General features: G+C 38.8%; 1 protein-coding gene across 1 annotated transcript in view; it reads right to left on the bottom strand.

Moving 5' to 3' along the window:
* Positions 1-25,208, bottom strand: part of LOC102199541 (cadherin-12-like) — a 107,257-nt gene extending 82,049 nt beyond the window's left edge. Inside the window, exon 1 of the mRNA XM_005730418.1 lies at positions 24,823-25,208. The gene's annotated coding sequence lies outside the window, so the exon portion shown is untranslated. The remainder of the gene's footprint in view (positions 1-24,822) is intronic.
* Between the last annotated feature and the right edge of the window lie 710 nt (positions 25,209-25,918).

Raw genomic sequence — 25,918 nt, 5'->3', positions numbered from 1 at the left:
GGGAACGCCTTGGTATTCCCCCGGACAAGCTGGAGGAGGTGGCTGGGGAGAGGGAGGTCTGGGCCTCTTTGCTTAGGCTGCTGCCCCCGCGACCCGACCCCGGACAAAGCGGATGACGATGGATGGATGGATGGATGGATGGACAGGTAGAAAGTCACTATCTTGATGTAGAGTAGAAGTCTGCGTTTCAGAAGCATGACTGCAGCAGTGGTCCTCAGAGTTTCTCATTTTATGTTTATGCCAAAAGAAAATGACTTCCAGAAATATATTTAGGAGCAGACTTTTTTTTATATTTCTTTTAAGTAGTGAAGCTATTGATCCGATGACCATTAAAGTGCAAGACTGGACCAACACACACACACACACACACTAGCTAAGGAGTAGCTTAAAACAAAATTTGAATCTTTAGGATGATTTATGTCTGCCTTGTGGAGTTTGAGACTTGATGGAGCTCTGTAGTGAATACACTTTGTACAGGACACTGTTGCACTAGTCTAGGTCCAATTTTGTATCTGGGAATAAAAATTCTCCATGAACTTTTGACTCCAGCTGTCTGTGTAACACTTGATGAGCCATCTATGGTAAGCAGTGGTTAAATTATACATGCAATTGTTTGTGGCTATCTGGTCCTCTTTGTTTCATACTGATCCCAGTTAGCTGCTTGCAATGTAGAAACTACAATTTGTGTTGATTACCTTCCATTGTGGATATTGATGAACCATGAAATTTCAGCAGCAGTGCTCATAATTCAGTAATGGCTGTGCACTGGTGAATGCATATTTGGGATATTGTGGTGTCGATTACAAATTAACCATACCAAGTACACGACAACCAAAAGCTAAAGATTTATGCTAAAATGTGTCCAAAGCTGTGGATACCTGATACTTTGGAGATTATTCCAGTCATAAATCTGTCACCTCCTTATCAGTTCAGAGACAGATAGGGGAAAACTGACGATGTGCTTGCTGGGGTGTTTTCGGAATCCTTGATTACGTCGGTTTCCATGGCTTTCCATTGTATTGTCATTTAAGACAGGTAGACTAGATTACAAACTAAGACATCTTTTCACAAGTTTAGTTCTGTTCATTTAGGAACTCTTCATGCCACTGAGTACTCTGTGAGACAGTATAACACCTTGAATATAATCCAGTTATTATGAAAAATAAATTAGCTATGTGTCCTACTGAACGAAGGTTGCCTCTCTGTTAGAAACTGAACTTTTCCCCCCTGAAGATATGGAAGGCTTAGCTGTAGAGACAAAACTGGCCTGAGGCAATAAAAAAAAAAAAAAAAAAAGCTCCACACTGACTCAGCTCTCCCCAGCGTGAACATGTCTGGATCCCCTGCCAACAAAATCTATGATGCAACAGATATCGCTCAAATGAAAGGTTATGATTAAAAAGGAAAAATGTATAAAACTTCAGACAGGCACCCAGGATCGGAATTCTGTATTTTCTTTCTAAAGTTTAGATGCTATGGATAATCTGTGACATGCTGCACACATACAGAAAAGAAAAAACTGGCCCTAAAGGTGGAACAGCTCAAAAGTGATTCCTGGTTCATGCTGTTTTAGTCAAAGCTACTGCTGTTCTCTGATCTGAACTCAATGAATGTACATTAAAATAAAAGGTGTGACTGTGAAGACCTGTCAGTGCTCAGCTTGAGCACAGACCCAGAAGCCAAATTGGCAGTAGGAGGAATCTTGCTTTACCTCCCTACTGTAGTGTACGCTGTAGAAGCTCAGATAGTGCTTCAGCCCCTGCTGCTTCATTTTGAGCTATGGAAAGAAATGGTCGAAGGCTGAATTTTGAACTCTTTTGCTTCCTTACAGTGTGTGCCATTAAATTCTTCTGAAGGCAGCACCAACTATTGGCAGACAAGGTTAGAGAAGGCAAGTCAGATGATAACAAGACTGATAGCACCAGAGAAGTGGCCAAGTACCGGTTCTCTTTAAGGTGAGAGAAGAAAATTAAGTTTCGAGTTGCAGAAAACCATATGTAATCAAAACTCATGAAAAGAAAAAAAATCCATAATTGTCATGAACAACACTGGTAATTTAATGTAAATGTGTTTGCAGAAAGGCAGATTTTAATTTCTGTGCTAGAAAAGTTTAAAGTTAATTGAGGATAAAAAAAATGTCTAAAACATCATTTTATGAACTTCAAAAAAATGATTTATGCCAGATATAGAATGCTAACTGAAATGCCAAGAAGCAGAGTACATGCGGGTGTCAAATAATGCCATTATTTTCTGTTTCTGCTTCCAGAAACTGCATTGCAGGTGTGCATTGATCTCCTATAGTCTCACTACACACAAGAGTTTCTGTTGAAAGATTAACAGTACAGTCAGCTGGCATTAAAGTATAAAATAAATTCATCCATCTGTTTGAGTCAACTGTATGAATTTTACCTTTTGAGTCCCAAAGCCCAAAGGACTGGTAGATGCAAGAAATCCACCATCCAAACACATTCTTATCAGCTATAACAGGGGATTGTGTAGTTTTACTAAATTACTAGATTACTCTATTACCTCTATACTAATTGTAATTCCATGCACGAGATACATTTTTTACATGAGACAACAATTAACCAAACTAATGCTGTTCAACATTGCAAGCATTTTGGAAAATAATTGAATTGATAGAGCTTAAGAGAAGATTATTTATTGATTTCTGGTTTCTTTACTTGTATATATATATTTATTGTGACATTCAATTTTTATACTGTGAAACCATCCGAATTTCAAGAACTACAGCGATGAGAAGATTTTTGGTCAAACTGTCTGGTCCTAGTATACACTTAAACATTAAACTTCCAGTGAGGCAGTAGGAAGCCCTTCCTAGATTTACCTTACAAATTGGAAATCTTTTAGTGAGGCAGCAAATACAGCACATTAAAGTCAGTCATGGGATAAACTCATTAATGACACTCAGGAACAACCATTTAGCATTGCAAAGGTGCTACTTTTGGTCTGTTAAGCATTATTTAGTTGTTTGTTGACTTGAATTACCCATCTTGGGACATTTCACTCCTCGTGTAAGCTGAGAGGAGTTTTAAGGGATTATAAGGGATTCTATGTATAGACTTTTTTTTACCCCCGTAGAGGGCACCTATCTTATAATTAAATACTGGTTTGACAACATGTAAAAATGTCTAACCAGTAGAAGTTCATTTTGCTATGTTCACTTGGCCATAATATAATTTTTGTTCATAAAATTGAATTCTGACAGCTGAATTATTTCCAGATGGTTGTTTTTACTTTGGTTTCACACGTTTGATTGGTGGGACAAGCAGAGAATTGTCAAAATATGTATTGTTTCTAATGTATTTAAGTATCCAAATGAAATAATATTTGAAGGCCTATGGGGCACTACGGCTTTAGCGCTTAATTCCTCGCTCCTTATCTTTGCTGTTGCTCAACTTTGGCTACTTCAGGATACGCCGACTTAAAGCCCTGATTTAGCCAACTTAGTGATGATTACTGAGTATTGTCTAGCTGAGCCAGAAAAGTTAATTACTGTTGCATTCATCAGATTAGAACATTTGTTTTAATTAAAGCATTTGTTGTCTTTGTCAGTAGGTATGTACGGTGAATGAAGTATGTTGCCTTTTTAGTGACCTTCATCAGCAATTTGCACATCTGAAACTTAAAAACGAAGCAAGCGACGTACTGCAAGTTGGCCTCTTTAATCACAGCTGAACAGCTTTTGCCTATTATAGCTGTTGTCTTCTTCTAATTACCCTGATCTAATAAGTGCATTTGCTTGCTGTGACAGACACGTATCCCAAACTGTTATGACTGTCATTATCCGGCCGCAGCATTTTTCAGCCAACGCACTTCCCATTTTTGCTTAATTAGACATTGCTAAATGTTAACAGATAAAGCTTGGGCGAGCAAGTCAGCCTGCGTTCAGATTTACACCCGAGCAGAGCAGATGGCAATAAATTAGAAATGAGCGAGAGAGAGAGAGGGAGAGAAAGAAAGAAAGAGAGAGAGAAATGAGTCTAAACAGTTTCTGAAATCCCGTTTGATGGTAGTAGAGAACGAACCAGCCTTTTCTCGCTTTTGTGGTATTTTTGAAGGCGTTTCTGTAGATTCTAATCAACAGTTTTGGAGCTGATATTATGAGCAGTTCCGCCTCTTCCGACCCTCCCTCCCCCTGTTTATTTTGTTTTTCATGATATTGTGGTGATGTACTTAAAAGCATAGCTATTATGGAGGCCTGCTTTAATGTTGCATCTTCTATTCAACAGTCAGATCAAAAGCATTTTACCTAATAAGTGTCTTCACATCAACCGCAGCGTCTCTCTTATGCTCATCATGTTGATGCTGGGGATGGATCATATTTCTCACACAGTGAGAAAAGCGTGTGAGGTTGAAGTGGGGGGAAAAGTCCATACTAAGTCAAACTTTTAAGTACTTACAAATGTATGAATTGCAAGCTTGTGCATATTGTCACATGCTGAATCTTTAATCTGACTCTCCACCTCTGCAGTCAACTGAATGCTAATGGCGTCTGACAGTTCACTGAAACATCTGCTGTGCAACAAGTAAGTCTTGGACAGAAATTAAAAAGTCCCAACTTCTGTTTGTCACACGCAGTTAATAATTCAGGCGGCCTGGAGTAACAGTTGGCCTGTTGCCATCCTGGGCTGCAAAATAAACTTCTCTCAACTTGAGAAGTAAGTACAAAATAAGTTCCCTGAATAAATTTTCTCCAACTTGTGTTCAATTGTGTTTCCTGCCTTTTGTTTACATTTTCCCTTCCACAGTAATGACTACAGTCATCGGGGGAATTCTCACCCAAAGAATGCCTTATTATTTGATTATTTGAGACAGCTCTAAAAAGTGCGTGTGTGTGTGTGCTCGGCGATGCTTAATTAAGTGGCTCTGATGCTGCAGAGCCGTCACTTTTGCAATTGGAGGACGGGGGAGAACTGAAAACAAATTAAGCCCTTTTGGTATGCACTATTGACAAACAATGTGGTGCTCATGAATATGAAAATCAGTACTTGTGTGGTGTGTGGCAAATTCATCTCATGACTGAATTTCTCGTGTCTTTAAGTTTTATTTTACAATTATATAGTTATTTATGCAATATTTGGAGATTATGCATGTTGAAGAAATAATGACTTGTCTTCAGCTTTTACTGCTTTGCATTACCATTAGTCCATTTTATAAAGTACACATGGCAGGAGTAAGCATCAAGTTCACATAATCTTTAGCGCACTTGATAAACAATGGTGGTGACACATGATTTGGCTCATCTCCATTAAACCACTGACATCTTTTCCTTATGGTAGTAAGTTTGGCTTGGCTTTTATTGTTTAACCCCGATGAATTAATTATGAGGATTACATTGTATCTCTTTTCATACAGCTTACCACAAGTATTTAACTTTACAATTTTATTCAAAATACAACCACATTAGTCTCTATTTCAGAACAAGATTCATCATTGTGGTTTTTTTCTATTACCATAGTAATCTAAATGCAAATTTTAACTGCCCCTTTTTCCACCAGAATGATGCTTCTGGCACAGCATGTGCACTAGAATTGAGATGTGGTTTTTCCCTTCCCATTCTACCTTTGTTACACATAAATTTTACTTTCAGCGAATAGAGACTGCTTATCAGGTTGGCATATTGTAAAAGATGTCACTAATTGAACCAAAATAAAGCTTTTTGGTTAGATGCTGACACATTTTTGCCTGTACTTTCAGGAGAAGCGATAAAAGTAGCAAGGAAATGTGCAAGGATGCCTAAATAGCGGAATATGATACTGAACTAAACGATGACATGGAGCAGTCAGTAGGTGAGGAATTGATGGCGGTTGTCTTTGGTGATGCAGATAATTTTGAATCTAATCAAATTATAATTTGGGGACTTTACTTTTACATAAAACATGCATTTCTTAGCGGATATGCTGAATTTATCATTTGGACTTAGATGGAAGCTTTTCAGAGGTTTGCCTACTTTGATTGCACATGGAATGAGGAAACAGACATGCACACAAACACGCAGTGTGGTGGCACAGACATCCCGGATACACTGATATGGATTGGTGGCAGTGAAAATCTTCATCATTCCTGCCTTCCTTCTTGTGCCATCATCAATTTTCCCTGCATGGATATGGTCCTGAGTGACACCTGGGAAGTTGCTTTCCCCTATCTCCCCTCTTCTGCAGCACTGTAAATACTTCCACAGCGTAGGAGCTGAACGTGCCTGTCCTTCTGTAACTTTAAACCCACATGTTTGAGGTCTGATACCAATAATCTACCTCTGCACGCTGCTGCTTTGGCATTGCCACTCAATTGTACTCTACTGACGTGGTCAGGGATACTCATGGCCTTTTCCTATCATTTTTGTTTCATTAGAAGCTGTGGAATATCAGAGTCCATATCATTCATTTCTTCACTCAACTTCTGTTTGAGTTTATCTAAAATGAAACACATCTGCCTCTCACAATTCGAAATTACAAAATTAGTCTGCAAGAAGAAAATGCTGTCCAGTCCCTTGTATTTATTTTTCTTTCTCATATCATTCTAGCAGGATTTTTCCTGCATACCAAAAGAAAAGTTTGTTTGTTCAGAAAATAAATAGAACATTTTGGCCTGATGTTTGGGGAAAAAAAGAGCTGTACTTATTTAGAACGAACCTGGAAGAAAAACATAAAAACTAAATAAAAGGTTTACACTCTGTGGGTAATGAAACCCCACAGTCTTCTACTCCCCTGTTGCAGATTTAAAGGCTTAGGATGTTTAAATGAGACAGGGAATTTTATTCTCTTGACAATCTATCCTGTTAACAAGCAGAGTTTCAGAAAACTGAGTTCAGTGGAAGCCTTTTTGGTTTTGTTGTGAAATTCTAAACAATTTTAATCTCCTCAAAGCTGTCAAAAATGGGGAATTTCGAATACAACAGGAAAATTTCCTGAAACAAACCCCACAAAAATAAAAATGAGAATCAAAGAACTGAGTACTGCTGACACTGTGGGTGCCATCGGTGCTTGTTGAAGTGCCTGTTAAGAGGCTGGTGAGTGCAAGAAGGCTCTCCAGATAAGGTTAATTATATACTTTTATAGTGTTTACTGACAAATTGTATTGTCTGTGTATTAATGTTCTAATGTAAAGGGGGATTTAATGTTTCAGTTAAAATGTTGTTATTTTTCACTAATTCACAACAGCTTAGAAAGAGGCAAAACGATCAAGGGTCAGACAAATGCACAGGAACAAAAACCTGTGCAACAAATACTGATGGTAATTAATGTACGCCCACTCCTACACCGATGGAAGTGGAATCATTTTTTTTTTTTAATTAAAAATGCTAAATTGTAGAAAATTATTGCATTTTTACATCTGACACTGTGTGAATTCATTTCTTATTTATTCTTCCAGTAATTTTTGACACAGACTGGTTTACTTTATTCTTGAACGGGCACAATGATATGATTATAGAAATTCCAAATCTTAATCGTCTGGTATTAATGCTTTGCTGCAATGTGTGTGTTCGAACAAAGGGATGAAGTACTGACGGCATCTTAGAGCGCTTATCTGCCTCTACTATTCAAGAGAACAAGCTTGTATCAGAGGCTGGCGTTTTGTTTTAAATTTGGGGTGGGTGTGGGGGGCACCGTTTCCTCAAAAGGGATTACTCAAATTTATTTCAGTATGCTTTCATCAACTGCACTCATAGTGTCACAGCTTTGCTGGTCTGAGTTGAGGTTAAATAAAACACATCATGAGCCACCAAACGGTAAATGAGGGGAGGGGGTGGGGCAAAACATGAAATTACTTAAAACGACTGAACGCATTAGTCCTTAAGCTTGGCTACTGTTAAAACGCCAAGTTTTCTGACATGCAGTCTGAATGCAGTATAAGTAATTTTAACACATTGTGTAACTTTGACTTTTAACTAAACACAGATGTTGCGTTATACTTTTATTGAGACTTTGGCAGGTTTAAATTATGCAGAAATGGCTCGTCTGTTCTGTTTTTGTATTTTTTTCAACCCACATGTCAACTCAGCTTTTAAACTGACTGCTAGTTTTTATTTGAGGAGATACAGTAATCTTGTTTTTCCTATCCTTCAGCATTCTGTCCTGCTGATTTCCCTTTTTTCCCCCCATCCCAGTATCATGATGGATAGAAGCAGAGCCACACAGCTTGTGGTGTTCTGGGTAGATCTGAAACCAGATGAACAGTCCACAAGATTGCTAAATACAGCATACAGTGCAGCATTAGCACTGAATGCATAGTTAATAATTGATTTTGAACATTTTATAATGATCATCAAATACCTGCACTCACTTCTTTCTTGCAGTCAACTCTATATGAAACTTGGGTTATGTGACCTCCCAAAACAACATGTAGAAACACTGAATGAAACAATAGCTCTTAAAAGTTAGCAATTAGAGTATAATGAGAAAATGCTATCGCAGAGAGGTTGTTTTTTTTAAATTATTTATGCGCTCAAATGGATTCAGTTGTGTACAGCAAATAGATAAACACCGGCTTGAGGTCACATATAATATGACTGTTATTACTACCACAGAAATACCACAGAAATTCTGCAGAACTCTATAGAAAACCCAGTTGAATATGTAAGTAGAAAACCTTTTTTTTAATTTTTATTTTTTTATTTGTATGCCCCATCTAATGAATTTGAAATACCAGCATGTATTATCAAATAAGCAATAATTATTTAAGATATGACCTTTGTGACAACAAGGAGTAATGAAAATGATGTCCCAACTAAAAGAGCACGCACAAAGTGTCTCTTCACATTTGGACAGATTTAAATATGTGGCCAAACCGCAGGTATTTCTATTGTTGGCCTACATGTGTTGAAACAAGTGATAACGAAGATGCAGTGTGACTGCAGGGAGTCCGCTACTGTTCTGGCACACTGAGCAGCACATTAACATTTAGATTTATTATGCAGAACCGTTGTATGCATAGGTTCAATGTGTCTCTTAATCAGCCTGTGTGAGAGAAGGACTAAACTATTGATTGGTGTTTCATGGATCGAACACTTGACATTTTATTTTGGGACTATCAGGACAACCTCCAAGATAAGGAAAAGAGAAGTGATCCTGACCGCATATCCCCATTTAAATGTTCTGAGGTGGTTGCTGTCATTTGAGATCAATGTGGATGCACACCTATTCTTCTTGAGTCGTTTAGTTGGACCTGTGATCACAAGACAGAGGTGGAGGATATTGCATGTAGTTTTAAAGTTAAATGGTTCGTACTAAACCTGGTATTTCCTGCCCTGTCTGACCCTAATTACTTGGAAGCATTGCCTAAAACATAAAAAGAAAAAGGTTCTTTAAAGCAGGGGCATGTACATCACATCTGTTCCTTGGTCGGGAAAGGTCTGGCATTATGAGCATTAATGAACTGTTAAATTAAAATCCTCATCAAAGGCCAATTTCACATGGCGAGCAGGCCGTTTTTATGTAGCTCACCCCTAGTGACCGGTGAACATTGAATTTCTGAACCCAACCTTGACAGTAAATGCAGCCTGGAGCTTGTTATTTATATTATTTATGTTAGCTTAGTAAATTATAGTTTTACTCTTGGAGCAATAGTTTCTGTTGTGTGAGCGACTGGACTTGTGCACAGTCAGACTGCTGCATCATTAAAAAAAAACATATCAGGAGTCTGATTTGTTGTCTTTTCTTCATGAGCAGTGCCTGTTGTGTATCTGCTGATGCAATTGACACTTTCTTTGTTGTCTTCCTCTTCCTGACACATAGAAGAGTAGCCTGCATCACTGCAACAGACTCCCCCATACCACACAGTTGGTGATGTTAACTTATGTCGGTTTGTTTGGGGCTCCTGGGCAACTTTTATTGAAAAATCCTGGTTTAAGTGTTGTGAAACAATAACATTTTCAGAACTGTAAGACAAGTGGAAGAAGAGAGAAGCTGGTTTAATTTGCATGCAAAAGATAAAGTGTAGTTACTCGTGTTTTCCCAGTTGTAGACAGCAAAACTGATTTAAATGAGCTTCATCCTTTTCTGAATCATTAATCGATGAAAAGCATGATTAAAACATGCTGTTCTTAAATGTAAGGTGACACATCTAACTTAGATTAATTAGATAGCTTATATAATCAATGCATCTATGTAGCTCATATAGATGTAAGCCCTTTAAGAGAAACCTTTAAAATAGAAAAGTAGAATATCAGAAGAATGGAATGGAAGAATATCATATCAGTAACACAGCCAGGTTTATTTCTCCTTTATCGGAGTTATGTCCTTGAAATGAAACCTTGACAAAAAAAACAAAACTCTGCACCTAATTTCATTAACCGTTAGGTTTTGCCAAGTCAGTGAACCTAAAATGATGCAGTTGAACTTTCTGGTCTCCACTATCTGTCACGGGTGGGCAGGTGTGGGAGTGAATCAACCTTAGACCAGGTTACTATTCTGTGGCCTCCAGTCAACCTCCACTCCTCCACAGCTGGCTCTATTTTATCCTCGGTTTTAATGGCTCTTTTATTTTCTCTTGCGTGGTGCACATTTTCTGCTCAACCATGCTGCAAAATAAAACTAGAAAGGGAGAGACAAAAGCAAATATTTTTGTCATGGTGTTCTGGGTTATTAGATACAGAATCACATTAAGCTGAGTCTCATTATCAGGGTAAAGATAAACACAAAGAACATTTGGGTTGGAAGTCGCTGATGTATAGTTATGATCATGTCATTGGTTTATGCTAATGGGCTTCTGTGTTTTTCATGTGTGTCCATGTAGCCAAATGGTCATGCTGGTACATATGTATATTAAAGTGTGCGAGTCTGTAACTGAGTGCAGAGTATCTCACTGTTAATGCAAGAAGACACAGAAGAACTGAGCAGTAAACATTTCTTTAGGCTTTTCATTGACTTGCAAGTGTTAGAAACCCAGTAGACCAATCACATCATCCCAAACTAATGGTCCATTATGCGCATTTCACACGCTTGAAATTTGGTGTAATAATTATCTAATTAATTAATGAAGATCAAAGAAATGCAAGTAAAAGAGAATGAGTTCAGGGTTTTGCCTTAGGCGGCCCCTCGGTGACCACACTATGTGATATAAATGATACGCCTCACGGAATCTCATCTTCCTCCCCTTTAGCAATTTGCACTGCAAGCTATTGATGTTTGCAGCATTGCAGGGTGATATTACTGTGCCGGCAAAAAGGTCCACTTTAACCTGTGATACCTTTTTGTGCAAATAGAAGAGGGAACAGTTTTGTGAGTCAGTGACTTTGAGGTGGCTGTTTGGTGGGATTATCTTTTTGAAACTGTTGTGATCTCATTTATTTGGCATTTCCCCTGCCTGCTGTCGTCTGCCACTGATTACTGAGAAACAATACGAGACACAAAGCTGTCAAAGAGCATTAGGACAGGCAAGGATGATATGCTTTCAGTTAAAACAGAGGTTGTTTTTTGGGGTTTTTTTTGTATACACAGCACACTTCAAGCTCAGCGTAACTTCACGGCATATAAGCCTGCACTTGTCTGAAATTGAAAACAGATTTTATAAGTAAATAAAAAAAGCTGCTACATGCATCTTTATTTGACTGATAATCTGTTCTTTTGAGAGTTTTTCTCAGGTTTTTTGCTCACAGTTTGACTTCCATGTCGCTCCCCTGTCCTGAAATTCCTTTTCAAGCTGTCAAGTTCTCATCTCAAAGCACAGATAATGTAATGGACCCTCAGCTGAGCCTCACTATTATAATAGAGTGGCCTGACCTCACAGGCATTCAGAAAGCTACTTAAGCCCCAGTGTTTTTCAGCACTTAATTAAAGTGACACGAGCCTCATTCCAACAGTGTGCAATCAAAGCATTCTTGAAGGTATGACAGTCTTTATTTCATTGAAGTGGACTGCTCATGCTCTTCAGTTTCAATGCAGATGAATGAAGTTTCACAGGCAGCAGTAGCGTGTCTTGTATGAAATGGTAGAATTACACAGGGACTAAACAAAAATGTAAACTTCAGAGTCAATCTGAGTGCACGCTATTAAAAATGAATTGGCACTGGGATTCTGTTTGTAGTGTTTATTGATTAATATTTAAGAATTCTGAATGCTGTCAAAGAGGCCCCATCAGCATTTGTAATCAAGCATCGCAGTTCAACATTATTAGCCTCAAGCAGTGCTGGCATAATCACTCAGCCAGGTAATATTAAAAGGTGGGCTCTTTCAGGGCCTCAAGTGACATAACTGCCTTAATCAAACAGTTATCACGCAAGAGGCCAGAGGGAGAGGGAATAATGAGAAAGCAATATCCTAGATTAAGAATTAGTCTTTTCTGTAATGGCCCTGTCTCACTGGGTCAATGGTGCATAATGGTATGGCATACAAAACTGGAGAAGAAGATCTGAGGTTGCTGCACTTGAGTTTCATGACTCACACTGATGGGAAGAAAACGGGAACATTTTCCCCTGCAACAAACCAAGTCGAAATAAATAAATAAATAAAGAGTACAGGTCTCCGGCTTTTCCTGCTCATAAACAACACAGTTAGGTTTGCCTGATAGTCTGTCTGTGTCACTTTGTTTCCTCTGTTTTGAAGGCTCTTCATGTCCTTTATGGCATTTGTGTGCATCTATGTTTGTTGTTAAATTTGGACGTTAAAGCTAATTGTCAGCAGTTACTCCTCTATTTAAAAGCAGCAATATTGACTGTTTAATTGCTGCAAAAAGTGTATTTATTGACTTCGGAAAAAGAAATATCTCTGTGCTGGTTTATTTTATAAAGGACTCTTTCAGTATTTAAAATGGTATAATATCTTTTGTCTGTTAAGCAACAGCGCTGGACATAAAATTCCCTTTGGGAGGAACTCTCTCACTTGCTTTCCTTCTATTGTACTTTCTTCTTTGCAAGCTGTATTGAAATATTGAAAAGATGGAGTCTAATGCTGACAATAGCTATAAAAGGTTTATGAATAACTTCACATACCACATTTCATCTCCTCTACATTATTCTGTTCCAGTTAGCAAGTAAACTTTGGGAAGAAAAGGTGTTGGCATGTGCTGAAACTGGAGCAGGTTAATATGAATTCCGTTAAAAACAGAAAAAACCCTTTGCCAGAAAATACAAATTATTCATCCATCATCCATTGAACTGAAGTGAATATAAAACTATTCTATACATAGGTGTTTCAAAGCAGTCTCTTACTGTAAGCTGTATACCAGGTATGATGTTATGCAACAGGAAGAAGATATTTTTGCTCTTTGCTGGCTGTCGGCTGCAATACACTCAACCTCTACTTCTTCGTCTGAAAAGCTAAATGCAAATATATAGATAAGCTGCAATGTTTACATGTTTATAATCTATTATTTTAATCACACGTAGCCGATTTCACTGCTTCAGCATGAACAAGAAGTATTTTCTTATTTGGTTATAAATGACTAGAAATTGCATCCATAAAATTCTAAAAACAACAGTATAAGCGGGAGGAAAATTAATCTTCATGTGGATTTTTTTTCTTTTGTAGAGGAGAAAATTAAGTGTTGATGAGCAGCTACTGTGAGGCATCGTCTGTATAATCTGACAGCGCTATGCGGCTCCTTTTTTTTTTTTTTTCCCCCAGCTGCTTCAACCATCAAATCATTATTTTCCCAGAGTAACTGTTAATTATGTAATCCCAGTTCGTGTGATAAGATAAGAGATCAGCCATGTGTTTCTTGAATGAGTCACATGTACCAGTTATTTGCCTTTTTTATTTATTTCTTTCACAGTTATCGTGCGTAACGTGTAGAGACATAATCATCACCCGTCACCCAAAAACATCTGCAGAATGTTTTAATTATGTTTCTTTGAGGTGGAAAGTAAATGGCTCTCTGTAGAGTGAAATAAATGGATTACATTTTTGTACGTAATGTTGCTACACCAGTTCATACTCGGATTACATGGAATTTTATTGTTTTTTTTCTTTGACTAAATCCAAGTTTACAGCACATTTTGTTATCTTAACCACAGTCGCAAACCTTGTCATATTAGGTTTAAGTCAAAACTCTGTGCACCATGCAGTCCCGAGTACTTGTTCTGTGTGTACTTTGACTCTTATTCAATGATGCAATCAAAGTGCCACATGACAAAGTGCATTAGTAGTCACATAAAATTAATGAAAATAAGTGCACTGGTCCACATGTCGGGTTAATGTGCAATACTCCAAAAACAACAGAGACCGCCACTATTGTTGCACGATACAAAAACATTTTGGGGAATAATTCTCACCCTAACTCTTAAAATCACACAGTCTAAAACAGATCATCTCTGCCAGTAAGAAATAGTTCTCTTGATTCATGACACTAACATAAGCTGTTGTATTTTTTTTTTTTTCTTGGATGCAAGCACACACGAGTGTTGCCAGTCACTTGAATATTGGCAGCAGTCGTTAATGACACTGACAGAGAACCAAAAATTTAGGTAAATCTTCAATGTCACATTTCTAGTTGAATTATAACATATTTCAGTTGATTTAATTCTTTAATTAAAGATGTTACTCAAGTCTTTAATTAAAACTGTATTTTAGATACAGTCAATGTCCTTAACTGCTTTTCCAACTTTGTGAGCCTGGAGTGTATACACTGTCCCTGCTGACTAATGGCGAAAGGTGTGCTGCACCTCAGAGTCCATCACAGGGCTAACACAGAGAGACAGACAATGACCAGTTAACCTGACAAACATGTCTTTGGGCTGAGTAAGGAAAGTGGATCACCCAGAGGAGACCCGTGCAGGCAGAAGGAGAACAGGGAGAAGGCCCCAGGTTAAAACCTAGGTCCTTTTTTACTGTGAGGCTGCAGTGCTAATGGATAGCGCTATATAAAGAAAATATAGCCTTGCCGGGTGCTTTGTTGTCCTAGTTGGCCCAGTTACTTGTGCAATGCATGTGGTTTTGATAAAGAATACAAATTGTATTTAAAAATGTATGAAGGGACATTTTTTTTTTTAAATTTAAAAAGAAAAGCCGTGCCGTGTGTGTAGCTTAGATTTCCCTTTCATAAATAATATTTTGTAAACACTGTGGACCTTTTGTTACTGCAGGTTATTTGATCAAACATGTAACCAATTTTAAGTTACTAAAACATAGCCAGAGTGATTTATAGGTCTATATAACAAAGATGATAGATCTGTCAGTCTAGTGGATTGTGCAGACTACCAGAAATGGGGTTCACAGAGGCCTTGCTTGGAGAAGGGTGACTGAGCACATTCTTGTTTATCTTCTACACAATGAAGTCTTGCTCATCAGGAAAACTCAGCAGGCTAGGCCACAGCTGTCAAAGACACAGGCACCAAGCCTTTGGGGTTTTGTTTTGAATTTTGTTTTGTGTGACTCATTGTTCTGCTCTGCAGAAGTAAAGTACAGCAGAACCTGTGGAAGTTTGGAGCACTTCCACTTTGAGGGTAGTTAGAATTGGAAAAAAGCCACCCATGCTATTTAAACAGCGACCACTGATAACCTGCTTTAATAGCACTTTCATATAGATTCAGGTAATTACTTGTGTTCGTAAGTTTTATTTACATCGGACAGAGCAGTAAACCACAAAATAATGTCCTTACAGTTAGGGCTGCCACAAACAATTATTTTGATAGTCGACTAGTCACCAATTATTTTTGCGATTAGTCGACTAATCAGATCATCATCCATTGGACGTACAGCGTACAGCTTATTGCACCAGCAGCATCTGCTCTTATATAACTATCATTAGCTTATAGCTTTAAGTGTTTAAGGTATGTGCTAACTAAAAATAAAGACAAGATGATAGTTTATTAAATTTTAATGAAATTTGCAGATTGTTTCGGTGAAGTTTAAGAAACTCCTTGCTATCTAAAATCTAACAGGACACCGGAGTATATTCTCCAGCATCTCACACTTCTGATAATCAGTTGTCTGCTTGATGTTTGTTCAGCTGTGTAAAAACTATAACTATAATCTCAGCCAAACCGATTTACTCAGGAACAAATAAAATACAAAAAAAAAGCCAAACAATAACATTTTTAAGTTATCTAAGTGACTTATATATGTTTAACCTGAGTAGCGTAAGACGGCGGTGGGTTTGAAAACGATTTGCCGGGAGTCCGGTGTTCTCACGGGCTCTAGTGAGCCTTGCCCCCGGCTAGCTATCGAGCTAGTGGGTAACAGGCGCTTTTGAAAATATGTGGTGTCTTGATAAACTGAGCAGATATTTGAGGTTTACACAGCTACATTCTCGCCTGAAAATATGTTAAACGTTTATTTTGTGATCCAGAAAGAATAATAAGAGTAACATTAAAACTAACTAGCTGCCGCCATTGTTGGAAACTGAGCTGGGCAGCGCTATGAATTCTGGGACACAGCTTCTTCTTCTTCTGGGTTTAACGGCAGCTGGCATCCTTGTACATGCAGTGCTGCCATCTTCTGTTTCAGTCCGTTATTACACTCTTAAATCCTGCTATTATTCCTGCGTCTTTTGTGATCTTACAAAGCTTCAAAGGATGCGTCGACTATTAAATCAGTCATCGACAATTTTGATAGTCGACGTAATCGCGACTAGTCAACTAATCGTGGCAGCCCTACTTACAGTGTAAGTAGATTTTGTAAGTAAACTGCAAGACAGCGTGTTCGTTCAGCATTAAGAACCCTGTGATATTGTAGCCAAGATGTTTTTGCATGGACCTGACACTAGTTTTGACCAGCCAGATCAAGGCAACCTGTCTTGAACTGTCTGTTGCACTGACAATTGTATTTGACTGTTAAAATCCACACTCAGTATTCAGATCCTCTCTTTTTCAGATACAGTTCTCTTTTCTTTGAAGCACACAATAAGCATATTTCCATCCCCGGTTGAAAGGCCGCCTTTGTGTAATAGGTAATATTTCAGTAGTGCTTTTTATTTATTTATTTATTTTTTCTAGTGTACTCAACACACTTTCAGAAAAAATACATCCCGTAAACACAAAGAAACTGTCTTGTTCCTCTGCCTATTTCACCGTGTTCAATGGGTTATTTCCAGATGAGACATTGTGACATAAACCTGTCAAATTCTTTTGGCATAATATATTGATTGTAGAGAGGGACTTTCCATGCTAATCTCAAGTATTCCAATCAGCACTTTTGATGTAGGTCACCTCAGTGTCACACTGCTTTTAACTTCCAAGTTTAGCATGAAATTACTTTGAAAGCTTTTCAACTTTAACAATGACTCACGCTTCTTGTTAACATTTTTAAGCACTGAATACAACTATTACAATCTTTTTTGATTTGAATTGTTGTGCTCCTTTTTGGACCTTAACCATAACATTATTAGAAATCTTTCAAGGGAATAAAAAGAAAGCATACACAGAGATAATCTTTGAATTGGTAACTAACTTGACAAACTGTTGGTTTCAATAGCTGGTGATTTGTGCCTGTCGTGTAGTGTCATTAACAGTTTATAAAGACTGGGACATATCAGGGCACGCTCTCTCAAAAAAAAAATTCTTTGTCACGTCTTTGAAACCTGTGGCCTCTATTTACAGGTAAACACAATACATTAACCCTCGTGAATCTTCATCCCTCACATCCTCTCCCCCGCATACACTGTGTCCTATTCATCACAGGTGCTTGCACACACCAAAGAAAAGTACCATCATGCTGACCTTGAGGAAGTCTCGCTCATAAGAAGACTAACCCAGGCCAAGATCTAGGGTCTGTCAGGATGATTTCTTATTCTATTTAATGGAAGAAGTGCAACGCTTTATCACTCCCCAAGTTCATGGTTTATATAAGACATAAGAGGCAAACCTGTTTGAAATGGCAAGCTGTTAAGTCAAAAACCCTGTATACAAAAAAGACATGTCCTTAAGAGTCACAGTGATTTAAGTGTGTTGGGAATGAATGGGTAATTTCAGATTGGATTGGCGCTCTTCTCAATAGTAAACTAAAAAGCAGACAACAATGTTTGCCTATCTCAGGGACCTTTTTCACAGAGGCATTTACTGGAAGATAAGCACGAACGAATACGATAGAAACAGCTTCTTTGTCCTCAAGACGTGATCAAAGACGACACTTCGGAGTCTTAATTCTTTTCCTCCAAAGGTTTTTGATTTGGCTGAAATCTCGTAGTAGGCTAATTTGAACAACACCTCCTAAATTACAGTGTCGTCAGTTGTTTAATATGAAAGTTTACTAACTTTCTTTTTTCTGCAGCTAATTAATCAAAGATTGCCTAAAATGCATGTTTTTGGTCCCATTCAAAAATCCAACTTTTGCTAACATCAGCATCTTTATGTGCTGCACAAAACTCTAGAAAGTGTGTCTTTAATTCCAAAACCCACCAGTTTTAATTAATCCTAAAAACCAACAACAAAAACTCTACAAAGTTTCATGTCATGTTTCTGCAGACACTGAGTGCAACCTCCATCAGCAATGGTTGACAGGCCTAACAGCCTGACTCTAGGATGTACCAATACTGTGATAACATGAATGAGTGATAATTCAAGTGATTTTTGTGGTTAGCGCCCATATCAAACAGCAGCCTGCAACTGTGCTAGCTCAGCCCCTGTTCTACTTCAGTAAGTTATGATGTAATTTTCCTTTCTACCACAATAATGATAAGAGGAGGAGATACCAGCGGGAGCAACTTCCATGGGTAATTTTATCAAATCACCTTGAACACCTACACCAGCCGTTTTATGCACACAGGACTGAAATTACACCTCAGATATTATAAATCATACAACTGTGTTTATATGCCCTTTTTGTTCTTTTAGTTTGTGGCTCACCTGTAGTTTGGAAGATCTTAGAAATATCTATACAATATTCTCCAGTGTCAAAGACTTATGAAATTGATACTGTGATAGTATTGCTGGACATGGGAAACGGAGTATAAAACACTTCGGCTTCACCAGCTGCATTACTGAAGTCTACTTTCCGGATGATTAGCTTCTTCAGGTGTTTTAAACAAAATGTATTTGCTGAGGGTACTTCATGAAAAAGTAGTGTTTGCTGCACTTGGATATTGTCATTGAAGGAGCTAATTTCATTTTAATTAAATACAAAAGAGTTATAATTAATAAAGTAACAATTTTATGCAGCATGTAGTAGAAGAATGAATGAATTAATTGCAAAGTTTTCTTGAAAACTGAAAAAGGAGGCATTGCCGATAATATATACTGTACCAGACAACAACACATTCATCTCCTTAAATCAAAATTAAGCTTGTATTTAGCATTAATAAGATTGACCATGTAGCCTCATTATATACTATACTAAGTAATGAGCATTAAAGTGAGACAAATATGTTTTCGAGCTAAATGTGTATGACTGATAAAATGGGGATGCTAATTGAATGAAAAGTGGCAATTAAAAATAACCCAACATACCATCAGGTTTTTTTATTGTTTTAAATCCTTTTACAAGTTGTGACCAAAACTGCAACCAAATGAATAAAATAAATAAAGCAATACATAAATGAATAAATGTTAATGCCCCTAGTTGCCAACTTTGGTGGTAGCCTGTGAAAACCCTGCCATTTTAAAATCTATGCTAATCAAAACTCATCACTCTTGTTATTTTTTTTTGCTAATGCTCAGCTTAGTAGTGTTTAAATGTGATGCAGTCATTCAGTTTTCCACTGCTTCAGGTGCACCAGCAGACTGTATTCTTTCTCTCCATATCCTCTTACAGCCGGGTTCGTAATGGTTGCAGATGGCTAGGAGGTCCCTCGACTTCCTCGGCTCATCTCTTATGCTTTCATTACCTCAGCTTTGAGCACTCCATCTTTGGCGTTATTGAAGCTAAAGCCAATGGCTTGACTTGGCTTGGGATCACGGGCCTTTAAAATACTAATGCCTGCTTCAGGATGTTCTGTAGGGGAAAAGTCCCACACTTTGTAAGAGCCCTCTGTGGCGTGTGTGCCTTGCAACTCTGTGTCACGTTTTATTTTTTGTCTGGCCTGGGGATGTCACTGTATTTGTATCTCAGTGCTCATCTTATCATCACCGACGGATTAAGTGATGGATTGCCAACATAGAAACGATTCCCAGTGTTTTCTGAAGAGCCGAACTCAAATGAAAATAAACTTGCGATAATTTTATTGACCCGTTAAAGCCAAGGGGTTGCAGTCATCTGCGAGATTTAATCAGTTCACCAGAATAGAGTATTCCATATCTGCCTTCCTCTTTCCTGCAGGACTTCCACAGCCCTGTTCAGCCCCTATAATGAAAGGCCCCCCAGCACCCTCTCTAAAAATCATTACAATCTCCCTCTACCTCTAGGGTCAGTAAACTAATAGTCATTCACCTGTGTGACAGGAAATCTTTCCCACGTCCCCCCCTGGGGCGAGCGAGGTTGTGTTTAAGGTTATAAAGTCGAGTCCAGCCAGAGATGACTGTTTATTGTTTGGACGACTCCCGGTGATTAAATGTTTGTCAGATCGAAAGTATTTCATCACAAATGCAGAGGATGGAGATTACATATATAACCTGCTAATTGCCTGTCTGACCAAGACTGAAAACAATGCAACCAGTTATTCAGTGCTCTTCGAATATGGAGACACAACAAAGAACAACTTTTATAAATGGTGGCGTAAAAGCGTTGGCACAAAAACACCCTCAATCATCTGCCTGTGCTTTGCCTCTGGTGATTTTTATAACCCCAACTGTTTCTGCCCACTGTTGGCTGAGAATCTGTGGTGGATTTCTCAAAGGGATGGCACAAATACATTCAAAGACGCAAAGGCCCAGGGGCCTCTTTGGGATATTTAGAGACTTTGCACTGCAATGTTAAAATCATTTATGAAAGAAAGTTCATAAAGCAATCGAACAAAAGGAGAGACAATGATGTGACCCCACTTTCCTTGAAATATCTTCAAAGGGAATACTTAAAAATCAGAGGCATTTAGGTGAAACTCTTAAAGGATGTGGAAAAGCAGCTTAATAATGTCAATGAAGAAGGAATAAAAAACTGTTGTCATTTTCCTTGATGCTTCCAACTGTGGCCATTTTAAGATAAGCCACAGCAGTGCTCAGATATGAGTAATAATCAATGTTGAAACTCGGCACAGTTGAGTCTCGGAGGACCTGCCTCACCTTTTATCTCACACAGAACACCACACTGAGCTCACTGTTTTGTATTTTCGTAGGGCAAAACAGTTGTGTCCTCTATAAATTGTATCGTCAGGTAACTGCATCCTTCCTACTTCTGTTTTCACCATTGGTTCAGACAACAAGCGTATACCACAGGGAAGGTTATATTCGTTTTCCTTCCAGAAGGAGAAAAGAATATATATTAAAGAAGAAACGCCAGCATCAGACGGCTGCAGAAACTGTGAGGTTTTACCTCTGCTGGGTATTAATACCACAGAGAGGAAGAAACGACACGTCTCAAAAACTGACAAACGAGCAGAGACAAATCCATATAAATAATTACTAAGTAGAGTGAAGAGGAGTTGCCCATCATTCAGAGCAGAAGCGTGCGCAATATCTCCTAGAGATTGAGAGTCATCCATCACTGCAAGACTTTAATTTGAGATGTTTAGGACTCTTGCTGATGAGAGCCTGGTCTTAGAGGTCTGCAGGGTTCTTAGTTGAGAGCGGCTTGCGGGTGGGGGTGTGGGTGGATGAGGGCAAGAAATCACTGCCTTACACAAAGCGCATTTATGCAAGTACAATAGGGACTGCAGACAGAACAACTGAATCCACTGTCTGATTAGCATTCAGATGCTTTAATCGATGGAGGCAAGTTTCTGACAGATGGCTTATTACATCTTGGGGTGCTACAGAAATGAACACAGACACTTTATTGTCACACACACACACACACACACTCGGACACACCTCATTTAGAGTGGAATGATGTCAAAATGAGTCCGTTGAGTGAGGGCGGAGATTGAAGAGCCCAAGGTAAAGAGAGTCTGGGGACTTCAAATAATCTCAAGTATTGATTCTGTTTAAGCCCAAGGCTCTTGATGGACACTTACTTCAAAATGCAGTGATAGGTAGCATATCTGTATGACTGATCACCGTAGTTCTGCTTACGGTAAAGGCTGCAGACTCTCCATAAATAACAGCTCAGCCCTAATCAAACAGAGCAGTGGATCCTAACGTATGATGACAGCTTTGTAGACCTAATGCTGTAATTTACCACAAAGCACTCAGGGTTGCCATTAAATTTACATGGACACAGTGCAGAGAAAGGCATCAGGAGCTGCTTGGCTTTACATTTTCCTGGGCTCATGGTCTCATACGGACAGCTGACAAATTAAAGGAAAAACCTGAATGACTGACCCTTAGAGTGAGTAGTTAGAGGTATTTTGCTGGTGTGGTTTGGATCCACTTTATCTCTTTAGAGTTAGCAAATCAATACAAAGTTGTTCTGAGTGGTCACCTTTGTTCTGTACTGAAACATGTCTACCCTGATGTGAGCAGTCAGGACTCAGAGCACCAGGATGAAGATGCTCTTGTTCACAGAGAATGAAAAGTCAGTGAAAGGTTTGGGTTGTGGCTCTTACGCTACCCTCCTCATAGACACCAGATCTCAGCAGTACTAAACACCTGTGCAATATTTAGACCACTCAGTGCACTTAATGCAGACGATAACAAATGTTGTCATCAAAACTCTAAATTAAAGAATACATGTTCAAAAGTTGCTGTCCCATGCCTCCTTTCGAGTTACAAAGACTTGGTGAATAAAAACAAATCAGAGTGAGGCTTACTAAGTCACTTGATGTCCTTTCATTTGTCACCCATCTATCAGGGCATTTAGGAAACTAATCATATGCATTACTCTGGACATTCCACATTTACATTTACAACAAATAGAACAAAGTGCTAATATCTTTTTTTCATAGTGCCTTGAGCTAAATTAATTCTAAATCCCAAGAAGTAATCAAACATAATTGTCAGTTGTTGTGATTAGAAGAGGTAGTCAAAAAACAAGACATGCTCATTGTAATTTTGTTGGTCATTGAGACCTGATTACATCCATGTAAATAGAAGGCAGTGTGGGGATCTGAAATCTGCAAGGATGCCGCTTATTCCCGTTGCAGACAAATTTCACTTATGCAGGGCAATGCTGAAAATCTAAAACAAAATATGCAAACCTGACATTGTTTTATTCTTTAAAAAAAAGTTGTTCATTTATTTCCTATAGATTGCCTGTCGTTTGGAAAGTGTTTCCTTCCACCTCACGCTGTCTCCAAAGTGGCTAAAATAATTGTCCTAATATGCACCCGAGTCAGCAGATATCACTGTCATCACTTAATATACCATAAGTATACTGCATGCCTCTTCATTTATCCCCTCTAATGCAGTTATAATACCTGAGTGGTTGGTGGCTGCATGCCCTGAATGCTCATTTTCTGCACAGTAGCCTCTGTGTACTCAGAGGGTCCAGCTCCTCTTTTTCCTCTGGAAGTGGACTCCTTGGAGCGTAATTTGATTATTCCAAAGCAGGTGTTTTCAGCTGAATGCTGATAAGAAGACTCAGCTCCTCTGACACTAAAGTGAGTTACATTAGACGTGCTTAAAGTAGAGGAAGGCAAGAGACTTTTTTTTTTAATCTAATCTGTAAGTAAAGATGGGATTGACTTTGAAAAGCTGTGCTTGAATTCAAAAGGTATCGCTTTAGACTGAAATGATGTTACACAGAGAGATTGGGAAGTTTGCGATCTTAATTACTCCTGCTGCAATAAAAATGACTCACATTGCTTCAGAAGTCCGGTAAGTCCATTGTGTCTGTGTCTGTCCACTGCATGATCTCGTCTGAGAAATGCAAATTTGATGCAATTACAAATCACAGTGGAATTGCCGATGTAATGATCAGATGTATATATTTAATGCAAATGTCTCAGCATTGCTGAAGGGTACATTTCCATTTTTTGTGGCCTAAGATTTCCCTTCTAGCTCATCCAAATAAGCATCTGTTATGCGAAATGGGGGCAAGGTTGCATCTGCGATCCCATGTTTCTCAGCAAATCAGATTCTGTCAAGCCTATCTGATATCCTCTTAGATTGTTCTCCCTAATCCCTTTCCACACCACAAGAATGGCCTTACCAACTAATGATGTTGCAGATATACACTATTCAAACAAAAAGAATAATCTCAAGCCTGTGATTGAGCCATCAGACCTTGCGTGCTCTTCCTCTCAGCTAAAAACGTTGATATTAGTGCTAATTTGAAGCTATTGATTTAAATATTTTACCATAGTTTGATTTTTTTAAGAAGGAAAGCATGGTCATGTTCATGTTTTTCTTTTTTTTCTTTTTTTTTGGGGGGGGGGGGGTTGGTATTTTGAAGTCGCAAGGAAAACTTGCCAAAGCCACTTGACACACCATGGTGTGTTAATCAGTGTTGAGCACCCTCCAGTACACAGAGTTGAAAAGCTTCACAGTCTTTTGTATGTAGACGAGCTGAAATAACGGAGACCTACAAATGGGGTTAGCACATTCAGAGTGAAGCGTTCCCTGACATGTGACTAATTGACACTCACTGAATTCTCATTTAATTCTGGGAGACGTGACAGAGAGTCCAAGAGGCAGACAACTAAATGTCTGCCGTCGTCAGAGTTAAACGGCATTACAACACTGTCAAGGGCACTGCCGATCCAAATTTCATCCCACTTAACTAGCTTTTGCAAAGAAGAGTCTCAACTGTGTGTCTCAAAGAAATGATGACAGTGACTTAATCGAATAAAGCTCCGTCTATTCTGTGAAGCTCTGTCAACAAGCTGTAAAACGAGTCTCAACTAAACCAAGTAGCTGCAGAGTTGCTGGAAATCAGTTTAAATTAGATGGAGGCGAAAACTAGGATGTGAAATGCATAGAGGCAGAGTGAAAATATCTCAAGGAGAAGATGCACTTACCTTTAGTGGTAACTTTAGAGCGGAGTCGTAGCCAGCTTAATCCAAATTCTCACTGAATCAAACTGTCCTCCCACCTTTATGCAAGAGCAAGCTCTATCCTTCTCTTCCTTTTAATTCCCTCTCTCACCCTGCCTTCCTCCTTGGTGCCTTTCTTTCATTATCCCGCTCTCTGTGTACACTTTGAGCCCACGCTAGATCAGAACAGATGCTTATGAGTGAACGCGCTACGCGAGGCACTGAGACAGCAGCTTTGGAATAGCTGGAGAATTACACAGGAGCTGTAGCAAAGCCGAGTGTGTCCGTACCGTTACAAGGTGACGACTGAGGGAGGGCGAACGAGTCAGTGAGCAGTGAAGTGAGAGAAGAAGCTAGTGTGCGTGTCTGTGTGTGCGTGTGTCGGAGAGTGAGAGAGGAAGTGTGTGGAGGAGTGAGAGAGCGAGGGAAAGAGACAGGGAGAGCGTTTGTGAGCGCTGCTGGCTTCAGTGGCGAGCAACGGTCGTGATTGCATTGGTGCAAGACAGTAGAGCAACACCTCTCTTCAAAACCCTTTACCCTCCCCATCAGGTCCCCTGAGTACCGGAGATCTTCATCATCAAGCAGATTAAACCGACCAGTAAGCACCCCACCCCCAAAACTCCCAATGACACACGCACACACACACAGAGGCAATGATGCATGCTGTGGTCCCTGGGGATATTCTAATCAGAAAGACGGTTGGAGATGCTTCCTTTGTCCAGAGCTCATGTGGATGTTGAGCATTTAAAGTTCAACTGAAATTAGATGACTTATTTGTATTTGCAAACAGAAGCGAGTTAATCATTTCTTTAAAAAGAAGATTCACGTAGATCTGTGTGTTTGGTTTTCTGAAGTTGTTGGGACTGTTGGGCAGTGCTTTGAAGAGTATAGTGTTGGGTAGGGCCATTATCCTGGACTGAGTGGCAGCTGAACCAGCCAGATGGAGGTGTAGTGTAAATAAACTCACAAGCTAAAACTGAAATTTGCCAAATCACCAAAACTGCATTTGATGATTCATTTTAAGAGGTGAAAAGAAAGTCTTCATTATTATCGTTTTTGCACATGAAATCTAGCGTTGTTC

The sequence above is a fragment of the Pundamilia nyererei genome, unplaced genomic scaffold (genome assembly GCF_000239375.1).
Source record: "Pundamilia nyererei isolate P.nyererei 1_Seehausen unplaced genomic scaffold, PunNye1.0 scaffold00037, whole genome shotgun sequence".
NCBI classification, from domain to species: Eukaryota; Metazoa; Chordata; class Actinopteri; order Cichliformes; family Cichlidae; genus Pundamilia; species Pundamilia nyererei.
This window is presented reverse-complemented; position numbering and strand designations above follow the sequence as displayed.